Raw genomic sequence first — 18892 nt, 5'->3', positions numbered from 1 at the left:
CCAGGCTCTATTTCCAAGACAACATTCCTAGACACACTCTGGTCCAGAAGAAAACCTGCTGTCTTGGAGGGAAGAACCTAGTCCTGGAAGGATTCGTCACCTATTGACCAAACAGTCCTTGGGTCCTGAATCATCAGAAGCTGTAGCCAGGCAGCATTTGCCACAGGCCTTGGGTGAGACTCTAAGACATGCTGGCTTCAGGTGTGACCCAGCACATTCCCAGCTGTGGTGGCTATGGGGAGAGACTCCTTCTGCTTGAGGAAAAAGGAGAAGGAAGAGTAAAGGGGACTTTGTCTTGAAGTTCGGGCACCAGCCTGGCCGCGGCGGAGTAGAGCACCAAGCAGGCTCCTGAATCCCCTAATCCCAGGCCTTGGTTCCTGGATGGCATTTCTGGATCTGCCCTGGACCAGAAGGAAGCCCACTGCCCTGAAGGGATAGTCCCAGGCCGGAAGCATTTACCACCACCTGACGGAAGAGCTCTTGGGTCATGAGTGAACATCAGCACTAGCCAGGAAGTACTTGCTGCAGGCCTGGGGTGATGGTTGCCATGGAGAGAAAATCGTCTGCTTGAGGAAAGGAGGGGGAAGAGTGAGAAGGACTTTCTCTCTTGGCTAGGATGCCAGCTCAGCCACAGTAAAACAGAGCACAAGGTAGACTTCCTAAGGTTCTCCACTCCAGGCCCAGTGTCCCAGAAGGCATCTCTGGACCAACCTGTGGCTGAACTCACCACCCTGAAGGGAAGGATATAAGCCTGGCTGGATTTGCCACCTGCTAATTATAGAGAACATGGGCCTTGAATGAATATAGGTAGTAGTCATCAGTGGTCACTGTGAGCCTTGGGCAAGACCAAATTCTGGCTGCAGGTCTGACCCAGCATGGTCCCAGTGGAGTTGATCACAAGAGTGCCTGTGTCATCCTTCTTCCAACTTCAGGCAGCTCAGTACAGACAGAAAGATTCCATTTGCTTGGGAAAAAGTAAAGGAAGATAACAAGAGTCTTTTCCTGGTGAGCCAGGGAATTCTCCTGGATCTTACCCAAGACCACCAAGATATACCTCTATGAGTCTGCCAGAGCCACAGAATTACTGGGCTTAGGATGCCCCCTAACACAGAGATGGCTATAGTGACCAAAGACTTAGACTACGACAACCAAGTTTCTTTGAATATATGGAAAGCCTTCTGAAGAAGAACAAGTACAAACAAGCACAGACTACAAAGACTACAATAAATATCTAGCTCTTTAATGCCCAGACACTAGTGAACATTCATAAGCTTAAGACTATTCAGGAAAACATGGCCTCACAAAACAAACTAAATGAGGCATTAGTGACCAATCCTGGAGGGACAGAGATATGTGACCTTTCAGATAGAGAATTCAAAAGAGCTGTTTTGAGAAAACTCAATGAACTTCAAGATAGCACAGAAAAGAAATTCAAACTTCTATCAGATATATTTAACAAAGATATTGAAATTTTTTTAAAATCAAGCAGAAATTCTAGAGCTGAAAAATTCAATTGACATACTGAAGAATGCACCAGACTCTCTTTACAGTAAAGTTGATCAAGCAGAAGAAATAGTTAATGAGCTTGAAGACAGGCTATTTGAAAATACAGTCAGAGGAGACAAAAGAATAAGGAAGAATAAAGCACATCCACGAGATGTAGAAAATAGCCCCAAAATGGCAAATCTTAGAGTTATTGGCTTTAAAGAGGAGGTAGAGAGAGAGAAAGATTGGGATAGAAAGTTTATTTAAATGGATAAGAACAGAGAATTTTCCAAACCTACAGAAAGATATCAATATCCAAGTATAAGAAGGTAATAAAATGCCAAGCAGATTTAACCCAAATAAGACTATCTCAAGACATTTAATAATCCTTGACCCAAAGGTCAAGAGTAAAGAAAGGGTCTTAAAAACAGCAAGAGAAAATAAACAAACAACATACAATGGAGCTCCAATACATCTGGCAGCAGAATTTTTAGTGGAAACCTTACAGGCCAGGAGAGAGTGGCATGACATATTTAAAGTGCTGGGGGGTGGGGGAACAACTTTCATCCTAGAAAAGTATGTAAGTGAAAATATCCTTCAAACATGAAGGAGAAATAAAGACTTTCCCAGGGAAACAAAAGCTGAGGCATTTCATCAACACTAGACCTGTCCTACAAGAAATGCTAAAGGGAGTTCTTCAATCTGAAATAAAAAGACATTAATGAGCAATAGAAAATCATCTGAAGGTACAAAATTCACTAAGTACACAGAAAAGCACAGAATATTTTAACAGTGTTGCTGGGGTGTTTATACAACTAATATCATGAGTAGAAAGAATAAAAGATGGACCTATCAAAAATAATAACTACGATATTTTTCAAGACATAGTATAAAGACAAAAATAGAAACAACAAAGAATTGAAAAGTGGGGGGAAGAAGGTAGGGTTTTCATTAGTTTTCTGTTTGCTTGTTTGTTAGTTTGTGTATTCAGTGTTCTGTTGTCATCAGATTAAAATAATGGACTATATGATATTATTTGTAAGCCTTATAGTAACCTCAAATCAAAAAACATACAAGAGTTACACAAAAAAATAAAAAGGAAGAAATTAAAACATACCACCAAAGAAAATCATCTTCACTAAATGGAAGACAGGAAGGAAGGAAACAAGGAAGAGAAGACCACAAAAAACTAAAAAAAGAAAAACAAAATGTCACTTATCATAACGTTGGATATAGATGGACTGACTCTCCAGTAAAAATTCGTAGTGTGGCTGAATGGAAAATAAAAAAGACCCAACAATCTATTGCCTGTAAGAAACACATTTCACCTATAAAGACACACATAGACTGAAAATAAAGAAGTGGAAAAAGATATTCTATGCTAATTGAAACCCAAAAAAGAGCAGGAGTAGCTACACTTACATTAGACAAAATAGATTTCAAGACAAAAACTATAAAAGAAGACAAAAAGTCAGAATATAATGATAACTGGGCCAATTCAACAAAAGGATATGATAATTGTAAACATATATAAATTATAAAAATTATAAACTATACTAATATTTGCTTTATATATCTGAGTGCACCCAATACTGGAACACCCAGATATATAAAGCAAATATTATTAGAATTAAAGAGAGAGATAATCTCTAATAGAATAATAGCTAGAGACTTCAACACTCCACTTTCAGCTTTAGACCAATCATCCAGACAGAAAATCAACAAAGAAACATTGGGCTTAATCTGTGCTATAGACCAAATGGACTTAATAGATATTTACAGAACATTTAATCCAATAGCTTCACAATACACATTCTTCTCCTCAGCACATGGATCATTGTCAAGGATAGACCATATTTTAAGCCACAAAACAAGACACGACAAAAAAAATTGAAATAGTATCAAGTATCTTCTCTGACCACAGTGGAATCAAATTAGTAATCAATAACAAGAGGAATTTTGGAAAGTATACAAACACATGAACATTAAATAATATGCTCCTGAATGACCAGTTGGTCATTGAAAAAAATAAGAAGGAAATCTAAAAATTTTTAGAAATGAAGAAATACGGAAACATAACTGTACCAAAACCTATGGGATACAGTGAAGGCTGTATTAAGATGAAAGTTTATGACAATAAGCACCTACACCAAAAAGGGAGGAAAAACTTAAAATAAACAAGTTAACTATACATTTTAAAGAACTAAAAAAGCAAGTGCAAATCAAACCCAAAATTAAGTAGAAGTAAAGAAATAACAAAACTCAGAGCTGAAATAAATGAAATTTAAACAAAAACAATAAAAAGATCAACAAAACAAAAAAAGCATTATTTTTGAAGAGATAAACAAACTTGACAAAACTTTAGCCAAACTAAGAAAAAAAGGAAGATCCAAATAAAATCAAAGATGAAAAAATAGACATTACAACAGATACCACAGAAATTCAAAAGATCATTAGAGACTACTGTGAGCAACTATAGGCCAATACACTGGAAACCTAGAGGAAATGAATAAATTCCCAGACACATATGAAGAAATCCAAAACCTAAACAGACTAATAACAATAATGTTGAAACCATAATAAAAGCCCTCCCAGCAAGGCAGAGGTTGCAGTGAGACGAGATCATGCCACTGCACTCCAGCTTGGCAACAGAGAGAAGACTCCATCTCAAAAAAAAAAAAAAAAAAAGTCTCCCAGCAAAAAAGCTCGGGACCTGATGGCATCACTACTGTATTCTACCAAATATTTAAAGAAGTAATACCAATCCTAGGGAAACCATTTCAAAAAATAAAAAAGAAAGAAATACTTCAAAACTCATTCTGAGACCAGCATTATCCTGATACCAAAACCAGTCAAAGACACATCAAAAAAAGAAAACTACCAGCCAATAACTCTGATGAATATTGATGCAAAAATCCCCAACAAAATACTAGCAACCTGAATTAAACAAAACATTAAAAGGTCATTCATTATGACTAAATGGGATTTATCCCAAGGATGCAAGAATGGTTCAACATACACAAATCAATCAATGTGATGCATCATATCAGCAGAATGAAGGACAAAAACCATATGAGCATGTCAATTAATGCTGAAAAATGGGCCAGGCACAGTGGCTCATGCCTATAATCCCAGCACTTTGGGAAGCCAAGGTGGGCAGATCACTTGAACTCAGGCGTTTGAGACCAACCTGGCCGAAATGGTGAAAACCCGTCTCTACTAAAAATACAAAAAATAAAAAAATAAAAAAAATTAGCTGGGTATGGTGGAAGGTGCTGGAGGGTGCCTGTAATCCCAGCTACTATGGAGGCTGAGGCAGAAGAATCACTTGAACCTGGGTGGCAGAGGTTGCAGTGAGCCGAGATCATTCTACTGTACTCCAGCCTGGGGGACAGAGTGAGACTCTGTCTCAAAAAAAAAAATCCTGTAAAAGCATTTGATAAAATTTAACATCCCTTCATGGTAAAAAAAAAAAAAAAAAAAAAAACCCTCAAAAACCTGGGAATGGGTCGGGCATGGTGGCTTACACCTGTAATCCCAGCACTTTGAGAGGCTGAGGTGGGCAGATCACATGAGGTCAGGAGTTCGAGATCAGCCTGGCCGCATAGTGAAACTCTCGTTTCTACTAAAAATACAAAAATTAGACAGGCATGGTGGTGCACACCTGTAATCCCAGCAACTTGGGAGGCTGAGATAGGAGAATCACTTCCACCCAGAAGGCAGAGGTTGCAGTGAGCCGAGCTCGCACCAGCTGCACTCCAGCCTGAGTGACAAGAGCGAAACTGCCTTAAAAAAAAAAAAAAAAAAAAAAGAAGAAGAAAAGAAAACCTGGGTATAGAAGGAACCTACCTCAGCATAATAAAAAACACCCACAGCTGGTATCATACTGAAGGGGGAAAAACTGAAAGCCTTTCCTCTAAGATCTGGAACAAGACAAGGATACTTACTTTCACCACTGTTATTCAACACAGTACTAGAAGTCCTAGTTAGAACAATCAGACAAGAGAAAGAAATAAAGAGCATCCAAACTAGAAAGGAAAAAGTCAAATTATCTTTGCTTGCAAATGATATAATCTTATATTTGGAAAAGCCTAAAGATGATCAAAAAACTATTAGAACTGATAAACAAATTCAGTAAAGTTGCAGGATGAAAAATCAACATTAAAAATCAGTTAACATTTGTATATGCCAACAGTGAACAATCTGAAAAAAAAAAAGAAAGAAAATCTATTTACAATAGCTACAAATGAAATAAAACATTTAGGAATTAACCAAAGAAGTTAACAATCTTTACAATGAAAACTATAAAACACTGATGTAAGAAATTAAAGAGGACACAAAAAAGTTGAGTTATTCTATGTTCATGGATTGCAAGAACCAATATTGTTAAAATGCCCATACTACCCAAAGGAATCTACAGATTCAGTGCAATCCCTATCAAAATAACAATGGCATTCCTCATAGAAATAGAAAAAAAAACCCTAAAATTTATACAGAGCCACAAAATACCATGGCCAAAGCCATCCTGAGCAAAAAGAACAAAACTGGAGGGATCACATTACTTAACTTCAAATTATACTACAAAGCTAGAGTAAACAAAACAGCACAGTACTGGCATAAAAACACACAGACCAATGGAAGAGGATACAGAACACAAAAATAAATCCACACATCTACAGCGAGCTCATTTTTGACAAAGTTGCTATGAATATGTATTATGGAAAGGACAGTCTCTGCAGTTAATGATGCTGGGAAAACTGGGTATCCATATGCAAAAGAATGAAACTTGACACCCATCTCTCACCATATGCAAAAATCAAATCAAAATGGATTAAAGACTTAAATATAGGACCTCAAACTACAAAACTACTAAAAAAAATTGAGAAGAGTCTCTAGGACATTGGTCTTGGCAAAGATTCCTTGAGTAATACCCCACAAAGCAAAATGGACAAATGAGATCACATCAAGTTAAGAAGCTTCTTCATAGTAAAGGAAACAATCAACAAAGTGAAGTGACAATCTGTAGAATGGGAGAATATATTTGCAAAGCACCCATCTGAAAAAGGATTAATAATCAGAATATATAAGGAGTTCAAACAACTCTATAGGAAAAACTCTATAGGAAAAATAATCTTATTTAAAAATGGACAAAAGATCTGAATAGACATTTTTAAAGAAGACATGTAAATGGCAAACAGGTATATGAAAATGTAATCAACATCACTGATCATCAGAAAAATGCAAATCAAAAACTACAATGAGATATCCCCTCACTCCAGTTAAAATGGCTTTTACCCAAAAGTCAAGCAATAACAAATGCTGGCGAGGATTTGGAGAAAAGGGAACCCTTGTGCACTGTTGATGAGAATTTAAGTTAGCACAACCACTATGGAGAATAGTTTGGAGTTTCCTCAAAAAACTAAAGATAAAGCTATCGTATGATCCAGCAATCTCACTGTTTGGGAATACCCCAAAGAAAGAAAACCAGTATATCAAAGAGATATCTGTACTCCCATGTTTAATGCAGCATTACTCACAAAGATTTGGAAGCAACCTAAGTATCCATCAACAGATGAATGGATAAGGAAAATATAGTACTTTACCATTCAGCCATAAAAAAAAAAGTAAGATCCTGTCATTTACGACAACATGGATGGAACCAGAGGTCATTATGTTAAGTGAAATAAGCCAGGCACAGAATGATAAAATTCACATGTTCTCACTTATTTGTAGGAGTCAGAAAATAATTAAAATAATTGAACTCATAAAGAGTAGAAGGATGGTTACCAGAGACTAGGAAGAGTAAGTAGCAAGGGGGTAGGTGGAGTGGGGATGGTTAGTGGGTACAATAATGTAGTTAGATACAATGAATAAGATCTAGTATTTGCTAGCTAGCACAACAGGGCAACAGGATGACTATAGTAAAAAATAATTTATTTTCATATTTTTAAACAACTAAAAGAATATAACTGGATTCTTTGTAACACAAAGAAAGGATAAAGGCTCGAGGTATGGATATCCCATTTACCCTGATGTGATTCTACTTGTATCAAAATATCTCATCTACCTCATAAATATATACACCTTCTATGTACCCACAAAAATTAAAAATTAAAAATGAGAAAAAGAAGAGGATGTTTCTCTCAAATAAGAGAAACAGATTACACAGAAAAAAAGAGAAATGGCCTAAGTAATAGGGTTGCCGGATTTAGCAATAATTGGGACATTCATGCAAAAAAATAAAGAGAGAAAGAGGAAAGAAAGAAGAAAGAAGGAAGGAAGGAAAAAAAGAGAGAAGAGGGAGGGAGGGAAGGAGGGAGGGAGAGAGAGAGAGAGAGAGAGAGAAAGAAAGAAAGAAAGAAAGAAAGAAAGAAAGAAAGAAAGAAAGAAAGAAAGAAAGAAAGAAAGAAAGAAAGAAGGAAAAGAAAGAAGAAAAGAGAAAAAAAGTACTTCTTTATATAACTGAAATTCAAATTTAAAAACAAATTTAATGAATGACCCTGTGACAGACCCTGAACTCCAGACCCTAAACACGAGACCCTGAATTCCAATGTCCTTTTCCAAGGCACAGGCACTCAAGTGGACCCAAAGAAATGGCTTGTTCATATCATGACCTTTTTGTTCATATCTCCAGCTTTAATATATTCAAATTAAGAAAAAAAATAATAAATGAACATTGGTAATGTACGGTATGTGTCTGAAGAGAAGTAGAGAATGGACACATGAGTTCATAGGAAAATTGTCCTGAACATGCATAAGTTTCACCCATGTCTGTGGCCTCCTGGAGCTCTCTGTGGCCCCAAAAATATGTAAAACAGGGATATAGGGTGCAGTAATACCAATTCAGGAATGCATAAATAAGGACTACTGTGTAGTGGTTAAAAGCACAACCTTCTGGATAAGACAGTCTTTATCCAAACCCTGTGTGTAATTAACTAGCTGCATCTCCCTGTATAAGAATCTTAATCTCTGGCCCAGGCGTGGTGGCTCACACCTTTAATCCCAGCACTTTGGGAGGCTGAGGCGGGTAGATCATGAGTTCAGAAGTTCAAGACCAGCCTAGCCAGCATGGTGAAGCCCCGTCCCTACTAAAAATATACAAAATTAGCCAGGCATGGTGGCACGCACTTATAGTAGTCCCAGCTACTTAGGAGGCTGAGACAGGAGAATTGCTTGAACCTGGCTGGTGGAGGTTACAGTAAGCCGAGATTGCGCCACTGTACACCAGCCTGGGCGACAGAGTGAGACTCCATCTCAAAAAAAAAGAATCTTAATCTCACTGTGATCTAACAATTTTATCTGTAAAATAGGGATATTTTATTGCTTATATTATTTAAGTCTAATACCATCCTTACACCTGAGCAAGAGGGATCCTGGCCTAGAGCTCCATGTTTTAAATGACCCTACAGGTCACAAACACAAAATATATCCATTTTTAATAGAATACATAGACACCTCTCTTACAGGGATATCCTGTGCTAAGCCTGGGCAGGGCATGATCCATAATCCTAAACATCTTAGGTTACATGATTAAAACTGGTCATGCCTCAAGAAAACTGCCTCATACTCTATGCTTTTGAAACAAAAAAGATCAAAAAAACTTATCCAAAGTGCCTAAAACAGTGCTTGACACTTTCTAGCTATTATTTTCCATGTCCTTGAATCCAGAAGTTCTCTCTCCACTGTATTCAGTCTTCATCTCTGAGAGACATGTTGGAAAATTCAATTTCCAAATATGCACAGCTAAGAACTAGGCCTTGAACTCCAGTGACATTTTCCAAGGCGATAGGCAATTCTGTGCCCAAGGACTATTCTCCACTTCTGAAGCTACCATGTACTGAACATATTAATTTATAATTTACTCTCACTAGTTCCAAAAAGATTTAAAGGTGGCTTAGGGCCACATAAAATTGAACAAGATGGCATAAATTGCAAGAAAGAAAAAATAATAACCAATATGTATAGGGTAGTTACTCTGTGACAGGCACAATGCCAGATACTTTATAACATTATCTCAATTAAGCCTCTCAGCAATATATTTCAGATGAGAAAAGTGGAGCACAAAGAGGCTCGACCTTTTGCCCAAGGTCACATAGCTTGTAAAAATATCAGAACCAGGACTGGCTTTATTGCATTGAAAGTAACGTGTTCTTTTAATGAAATTTTCTAATTTGGTTATCTTTATAGTCTTACTTCTTAATAAATCATCTTCTTTTTTTCTTGAGGTTAGCAAATGTATCATGACTGAATTAAGAAATAAATCAACATCTTACTTCTTTCACTAACATGAAGGTCCATGGAATTTCTGTACTTTAAAGATTGTTCATTATATTTAGTAGTTTCTACATGATCAATGATAAAGTGCCTCAAAAATTTTGAGGAAGAAATAAATTCCATTTTAACAAAACTTAAATTGTGTAAACTGTCTTTAAGTTCTGAAAAACCTTTAACTTGCTTTCTTAACATTAAGAACAACTCAGAAGTATATATACTCAAAGTGTTTATATAACATAAATCATATTCTTTCCATTTTCCTGAAAGTTGATAGTTTTGCTGATATTCACAGTCTCAAAAAATGATGAATTTGCAGATCATGTTTTTCCCCATGACAAAACCTAATTCATCCACAATGCTGAAGAAAGAAAGTCATTAACCTAAAGTCAGAAGGATAAAATACGAAGTCAAAAAGGTTAAAAACACAAATAAACCATCCTTCTTTTTATCAAAGTACCAGACCGTTCCATCAGAGATGTTTGAAGTCCTCAAGTGCTGTCCTGGCTGTCAGAAAAAAAAATGACATAATTTTTCCAAATCCCAGTCTCCTGGAGTTAAATCGTCACTTCATCCATAAATACCGCTGATCTCTAATAACCTCCAAACCCCTCTTTATCTCAACATGGTCTGATAAAATTGTGCATTTTAAAAGAGGAAAGTGGGTAGAGGAAAGAGAAACACCAATAGTCCATTTCTCTCATTCTTCTACCAAAATCTCAGGACAGAAAATGCCAATTAGTCAGGTTTTCTATTTCTTTTTCTTTTGTTTCTTTTCTTTGTTGTTGTTTTTTTGTTTTTTTTTTTTCTGTTTTTTTTTTTGAGATGGAGTTTATCTCTTGTGCCCAGGCTGGAGTGCAATGGCGCCATCTCAGCTCACTGCAACCTCCGCCTCCCGGGTTCAAGCGATTCTCCTGCCTCAGCCCCCTGAGTAGCTGGGATTACAGGCATGAGCCACCACACCCAGCTAATTTTTGTATTTTTAGTGGAGATGGGGTTTCGCCATTTTGGCCAGGCTGGTCTCAAACTCCTGACCTCAGGTGATCCACCCACCTCGGCCTCCCAAAGTGCTGGAATTACAGGCATGAGCCACCCTGCCGGCCAGGTTTTCTAGTTCTAAAGATAAAGATGGCTGCCGATAGATGCAGTAGGTTGGGATTAAGATGTGTTGAGCCCTTCCTGACAAAGCACTTGGTTAGAGAAAAGGTGGAAGAATTTTGATCCATCTCAGGAAATCAGCAGACTGATTTGATTGACCTCCAAGGCACACTTTGTGACTGCTGTGTACACCATTCATGGTGAGTTCCACACTGCCCCACTGGATCTTTCCATCAGAGAAGCCCTAATTTCCCTTGTGCATCACCACCAACATTGTATGAGAAATAGAGGTTCACTCCTCACTGTCTTAATTACTCAGTGACTGTTCAAAGAAAACCCAGTGATGATTAGTTCAACTGCTTTAAACTTGATTAGAAAGACCAAGTTTATTAACAGTGAAACTTAAAGCGTTTATGGTCATAACATGTTGACCAGTTAAAATCTGCATTTACTCTGTATACTCAAAGAGGACTTTTACCAAGCAAGATATACTCAACATCTATACCTAATCATATGCCATTAGGGGTCTCATTTTACCTTTCCTCAAAATGTGATAATTTCAACAATTTGATGGAAATATTCTCCTGTAGACACTTAGGATCTTCTGCCTTATTCTAAAACTTAAATCAGGCATTTGTGTACACAAGAGCATCCTGAATGGGAAAAAGTAAGATGTGTATCAATCTTCATGTTTCTGTTTAATGGCAATGGCTTACATTCCCAGATGTCGTTGTGTTGAAGAAGCAAGTTCTTCAGATGGGAAGGAGTTTGCATTGTTTTTCAAGATCTTTGAAAGCTATCACTTGTGCCAGACTCACTCTGCAGCTAGAGTCCTGTCATTTCATTTCCCTGCCCCGCTGAGGTATTGTGAGGAGGGGCTATAAGTGATTCATATGAAAGTCCTTTGATGCTAGGGCTGGAGAAGACATAGATTCCAGCTATGCCGCTACTTATTCTGAGCCCTAGTTACCCCATTAGTAAGTGAGGGAGATAAACTGTATAATAATGTTTAGCATTCACTAAATGCTATGTGTCATGCTCAGATCTAAATCTTTATTGATATTGCCTCAGTTAAGCCTTATAGACAACTCTACTAGGTCAGTTTTATTATAAACTTGTTGTATGATAAGGACAACAAAGCACATAGAAATTCAACAACTCATCCTAGGTCACACAGCCAGTTAGCGAGAGAACTAGGATTGGAACCCAGATGATCTGATTCCACAGGTGGGCTTTTGAACTCTACATTCTATGTCTGTAGTGGTTTATTTCTAGCCCAGTCAACCTGGAAGTCTAAAAAATATACTATACTGCATTTTTGGATCTTGAAATGATGGTTTTTGTTCTGTTTTGTTTTGTGTTTTTTACATCTTCTAGCATCACCAGGTAGGTATTGTTGGCTGGCTGATGCTAGTCCTCACTCTGTCCTACTGACTTCTCCCCTTTGGTCCAGGCCTGCTCACTAACTACATCTGTGGTCGAGATTTCTAGCGTCAGATAATCTGTGAGCATGCAATCATTAAACCCCAGCAGCATCTCAGGGTATCATTTTAAGAAATCTATTTGCAACTAGGAAATTGCTATATTCCAAACAGCTGAACACCTTCCAGAGACATTTTATTTGAAGAGTAAGTTTCTTGCCCTACATCTGAAAAATCCACTAACGCCCAACTTTTTTCCTTACAGTTCAAATATTTGGAACTGCTTTTGCATCCTAAATTGCCTCTTACCCTAAGGCAAAAGCAAGATTAGTCAAAGAGCTAATTATGCAGATTTCTCTATTAGATTTCTTCAGCTTAACAGATTCTGAAAACACGTGCCTATCTACTGTAGAGAAAACATTGATTTCCATGGTTAGGCACCCACTGGGCAGAGATTTCAGATCAGCCCCACTGTGTTACACATGGAATTGAATAATAATGCTGACTGGAGTGGCCATCATAAAGTTCTAATCTAAAGCTGTCTGCTGCTGTTTAATTATAGCCTTACAGCTATTTCCCCCACTACCCACTGGCCCACCAGCAGTACCAGAGTGCCAGTAATAGAACAGAATACTCACTGGATTATTTGGCTTCTCTCTACTTGCTGGTGGAAAGATGGGCTGTGAAAACATTTGTGTGGGTTGAAAAGCTTTTATACATAATTGTAAAGCAGCAACAACCCTGGGGTCTGTTTCTTTCCAATGCTGAGAAATAGATTTTACAATCTCAGTATGTTTTAGAGTTAATGGATGCAGATTCAAAAGACCCCTTTGTACTCAAAATCTAAGCTGTAAGAATAAAAGAGTAACATTTGAAAAAGAGGAAAAAAAGTAAGACCAACAGCGTAGCCAAGGTCACTGTGAATGTACTTTTGACTTATCCACTGAATCACCCCTTCTATAACCAACTGGCTTAAGAATGTCTGGGTTACAGCCAGTAACACAGTGGTATGATTTTGGCCAATTCACTCCACTACCTGATTTTTGTTTATTTGTCAAGAATGACTTAATCTCAAAAACATCATTCATCTAAAAACAGGGTTTGGGATAACTACAGATCTGTGTTTGAATCCTGGCCTCAGCATGTATTAGCCATGTGACTCTGATTAAATATAACCTCTCTAAGCCTCAGAGTTTGCACCTGTGAAATGGGCACTAAGGGTACTAATATACCAGCCTCACAGAGCGTTGTAAGAAATGAACTAGATAATGCACATAAAGGATTTTCACAAGGGGAAATTTTGCCCATCCTTCTCAGGGGATACTCAGCAGTGTCTGAGGGCATTTTGGATTTTCACAAAAGGAGGAGGATGCTACTGGCTTCTAGTGAATACAGGCGAGGGATGATGCTCATCATCCTACATGCATAGAACAACATTTTACAACAAAATGTCAATCTTGCAGAGATTGGAAATTCCTGGATGTAACATCTGGCTTACTGAAAGTATTGAGTAAACTGTGGTGAGGTGATGATGGTGGTTATGGTTGACCTCAGAGATCATCAAATTGAAAAGAATAAAATAATTTTGGAGTATATAAACATTCTATGAGGATACATTTTCCTTGTGGAATAGAAGATTTAGTTCCTCCTTCAGGGCTCTTCCTTGATCAGATCGAAAAGGCTCTGGGATCAGCATGAAGTCTATATCTTTACACCTAAGCCCTGCAGACTCCAGCCAAATATTTATGCCATATCCCAAGTCCAAGTTCAGCCAAATAACATGGGGCCCTGGAATTTTCCACTGTTCTATCAACCTAATCAGAAAGGGCTCCAAACTTAATTAATTTGCATTATAATTCTTCTCTTTTCCAAATTAATAATCTACTGTAGGTCAACCATAAATCACTTACTCCAATAAGTCCTATGTAGTAATTACTCCTTTCCAATCCAGTGCACTGAATTAGATTATAATTATTAGTCACACTTGCAGCTTTCATTTAGACTCCAACTCCAGCCAACACAAAACAAATGTTTGGAATGTTTATAAGCATTTTCTTTCTCTTTAACTTGACAGGCTTTTTTGCATTCAATAAAAATCATTATATAAACATTGGGTTTGCTTAATATCATGCAAATTATAAGAATGAACAACTTGGCAAACATCAATCCACACAGTTCCACAGCCCCATAGACCTGGCAGGCCAGGAAAGGGTGATGTTATGTGAAGGGCAATAAGAGGTCCATTGGCACTAGATTATCTTTCTGATGGGTCTGGAAGACAGTCTGAAGGTCTCGGTGTGTATTTGTGTTTTACTGTTAGTGTATGTCTGACCCACCTGGCTTTAATCTCTAGGAAGAAGCATAGCATAGTGATAAGAATGAACTTTGAAGCCAGGTTTCATGGGTTCATACACCAGCCTAATCAGCTCATCTACCAGCAAACTGGCCTTTAGAAGGTCCTTCTTTAAGATTCAATTTCCCATCTGAAAATTACATGTAATAACAATAATAAGTCACAGAGTTGCGGTGAGAGTGAAACAAAACAATGCCTGGGACCTAGTAAAAACTTTATAAATATTGGTCTCTACTATGTCATTAAAGCAAAGACTGTGTCTGTTCTGTTTCCCACTGTAGAGCTAGTCCTCAGTACAGCTCTGCTTGCAGAGATTATGAGCTCAATAAAAAGTAGTTGACTGATTAAATGTAGGCTATTAACCAGCAGGGTGAACTTGGGTTACTTATTTGACCTCCCTGAACCTCAACGTATTAATTTACATGGGGGGAGGGTTGTCACAAAAATTAAGTGAGCTCATGTTAGTGTCGATGCCTGACACAAAGCATTTGGTTAATAAATGTTGGTGGTCATGAAAATTACTATCATTATTAGCTGTGTGTGCCTTGAACAAAGTTTTGGTTTCCTTATCTGAAAAAAAAAATGACATTGGTTCAATTTCTCAGGTGAAATTGGAGAATTGTTCCTAGGCAGTGATGATGGTTTGCCAGGAAGGTGTGATGAAGGGGGAGATGGACAAATGAGTGAGGGTGTTTACAAAGGAGACATCATCATGATGTGCCATGAAGAGTAAAAATGGAAGTGAGGCTCTTAATGGGTAAATGGATGAGGAAAAGGCTTGCAGAGTGATAGGAGTGGAGTCCTCCAGTTACCTGCTGGAGTGGGAGTTCCAGAGTAAGGGAGGTGACGGGCTGGAGGTCGGAGTGGGATGCTTGAAAAGACTGTTGGCAGGGGTGCAGGTAGCTGCTGTCAGTCCTTCCCCTACTCCTTTATGCATATTAGCATCCAAAAAATATTTACTGATGAATGAATATTTTGAGTCTTTTTTCAGGAAGAGCTTGCTTAGAGTTCATGAGGAATATTCGAACTCTGAATGAAAATATTTCCCACAACATTTTTCTTGCTGTCTGGTTGATATACAGAATTAGTGCTGCTTCTCTACCATTTATTCAATAAATATTAAAATATTTATTAAACATTAAAATATAAAATATATTATATACTATATATTTTATATATTTTTAATATATATTTTATTATATTATATATTATTTATATATAGGTATGTATTTATATATTTATATTATATATTTATTATAATATATAATGTAATATAATGTATTATATATAACATCTTATATTATATATAATATATAATATAATTATATATTTATTTATTTATATAAATAAATATATATTAATATATTAATATATTATTGATATATTATATTTTATTATATAATATATAATATATTTATATATTATATATTTATATATGTTTATATATGATTATATAAAATATATTATATTATATATATAAAATATATAATTATAATTATTTATATATAAATATATAAATAATTATATATAATTATATAGAAAATATATATAATTATATATAATATATAAATATTTAAATATAAAATATTTATTAAATATTAAAATATTTATTAAAATATACTGGGCATCATTTTAAATTCTTGAGACATAGCATTGTATTAATTCCCCAAAATAGAAATTTTATTTTATATGGTCTGACTTAATTTTCATGAATCAGTGTCTGCCAATGTGGCGCTTACATCCTAATGGGGGAACAGATTGTAAAATCAAATATGATTTAGTTGTATTATATAAAAAGGATAAGGGCTATGGAAAAGGTAAAGTAGAGGAGGAGCAGGAGCATCTGAGGGTTCGATTTTAAGTAAGATGGTTGGGGTAAGCTTCATTGAGGTGACCTTTAAGTAGTAGTTGAAGGAAAACTCCAACTCTGTGCTCCCTTAGGGAACAAATTCCCTTTTGGCATTAATGTGGCTGAGCAGCCTATTGTTCAAGGCATCCTTCTAGATCTCAGCATATGGATGGCCCAGATAATTGCCATCTGTTCTTTTATGTCTAAACATGATTTTCTCTCTCCAGCAGGATAATAAAATCACCATCATGAAGAAGCCGTCTCATGAGAAAACCCAGTATGTGAACTCCCAACACTGCTGAAGAGTCACCACCTCTAGTTTGTCAGATAAGCTCTTCAGATGGCCAGTTGTCCCCTTCAGGATCCTGGGATGGGACCATGTACGTCTAGCAATATAAAACTGGTACTGGCATTACCAGCAGGTGCCTTTCTGAAAACCAATGGAATGTCTCTGGCTCCTAAAATAAGATAATTAAGTAGTAGAGTGCCCTGGGATGTGGAAACTTACCTTTCAGAACTAGACTTGGGTTCATTCTCACCTGACTGCGTCAGCCATCTAGGAAACATGACCCAGGTGACCATTATCCCAGAGGCTTCTGTCGGGCCTCTGCAGGAATAAATGCAGGCTATTCTCTAGGCAATCAATGAGAATAAGAGCCTCTATACCTTTATTGAAAGAGACATTAACAACTGCTACCAGTTTAGTGAAATGCAGCATTCAAGGAAGGAGTCGAGGACCCAATTGAAGAAATAACAAGCAGTCGTGCCAGGAATACATCCCAAACCACAACCCTGTCTGGTACATGGACACTCAGACAGTTTGTTTGCTCTAGGAGGTAGCAGGCAGAAGCCTCCAAAAAGAACTTATCTGGCCACAGCCTAAGAAAGGAAGAAATTAAGTTTTAAAAAAGAAACATTTCTCCATCCATGTAACACAGCTTATTTGTAAATATCCAGAAGAAACAACTGTAAAAATACATATGTCTTGGTCCTTGCCACAGAAGAATAAGGTAGAGAACAAACATCTTTAATTTAATGAGAACACAACCCGTCTAGACAATCGAGCTCCTAAAAAATAAGAGGTCTAGTGGGTAACTAACACAAGTGTTTAAATAGCTTAAACTAGATCTTAATATTTACATAATGGCTTCAATCCTGTGCTTCCCAGCCACACTGTGAATGTTTTTGAATTGGGGAAATTCTTCACTCACTCAACTCAGTATTCTTCTTAAACAAAGCCTAAAATGAAATCACTTAAAAACTCAAGAGTAGAATTATTTTCAAAGTATTTTTAATGCAATCTCAATTCCAATTTGAGAATTCAATACAAATTCTGCACCCACTTAGATAATTGTTTGAGCTTTGGGATTCCTGTTACTCTGCAATTCATATCAAATCTGTTGAGAGTTTTCCAGCATGAAAAAAAAAACAAATCTTGGCTTTCTTAAATTTTATTAAGAAAGTAATAAAATATTTCCTTTCAATTGAACCATTCATTTAAGCTAGTACAAGCATGTAGTTTAAAAATCAACTAGTAAGATAAAGACCAAAGTACCACTTTTCTTTTTTGAAATTGTACTGGATTAACGTTCATCTGGAATAGGCTTAGAAATAATCTTGTCTAGTAGTTGTTGTCTTCTTTGGATCAGGGACCCCTTTGAGAATCTAATAGGAGCTATGGATCCCTTCCCCAGGAAATCTATGTTTGTATAATTTCAAGGGATTCATGGAACTAGGAGCTCTATAAAATCTATATTTAAAAATCTATAGTCCAAATGAAAGCACTCCCTTTTTAAATGAAAACTTCGTGGCTCAGAAAACGGAAAGAATCCAATGTCAATTAAACAGTTAAAATGAAAGAGCAAGATTCGCTTCTTTGTCTGCTGATTCCCAGAATCTGTATACTTCCTACTAGATCATATTGCCTCTCTGGGAAGAAGAAACAGCAAGCCATGTTCCTTCAAAATTCTCTTACTTTCTCTCAAGTTATAATCAAATATGGAAACACATAGAACAGTATTTTACACAGTGACATACCATGGGACAGTTAATGAATGAAGAAAAGATGAGTTTATTGGTTAATTGCCACTTCTTAGAGATTAATAAAGAACCTCAACATACTAAAGGTTCTGAGAAGTCCTGCAATAAACAAACTGCATTTTACATTGATTAACATAATTTCCCAAACTTATTTGATCATGAAACAATTTTTAACACACACTTATTAACTAATATTCTTGTATACAGTATTCCAAAGGATGACAACTGGGGAAACACTGCAATTGGTGCAACATGCCTATGTTATCATTGCCCTCATCATTTTTTACAGACCCTTGACTGTGGTGTTAGTGCATAAGCTCATGGCAAATGTGGATCACATTTTTTGCAATGTGAAATCCCAAGGGCCCAAAATGT

At 36.7% G+C, this 18892-nt stretch overlaps 1 long non-coding RNA gene across 1 annotated transcript in view; it reads left to right on the top strand.

Annotated features, from left to right (window-relative positions):
* The window catches only part of LOC112135240 (uncharacterized), a 62071-nt gene extending 43564 nt beyond the window's left edge, over positions 1 to 18507 (top strand). The window contains exon 7 of the long non-coding RNA XR_008510542.2: positions 16705 to 18507. This is a non-coding gene — a long non-coding RNA (uncharacterized LOC112135240). The remainder of the gene's footprint in view (positions 1 to 16704) is intronic.
* Positions 18508 to 18892: the final 385 nt, after the last annotated feature.

This window comes from Pongo abelii, chromosome 8 (assembly GCF_028885655.2).
Source record: "Pongo abelii isolate AG06213 chromosome 8, NHGRI_mPonAbe1-v2.0_pri, whole genome shotgun sequence".
Taxonomy (NCBI): Eukaryota; Metazoa; Chordata; class Mammalia; order Primates; family Hominidae; genus Pongo; species Pongo abelii.
This window is presented reverse-complemented; position numbering and strand designations above follow the sequence as displayed.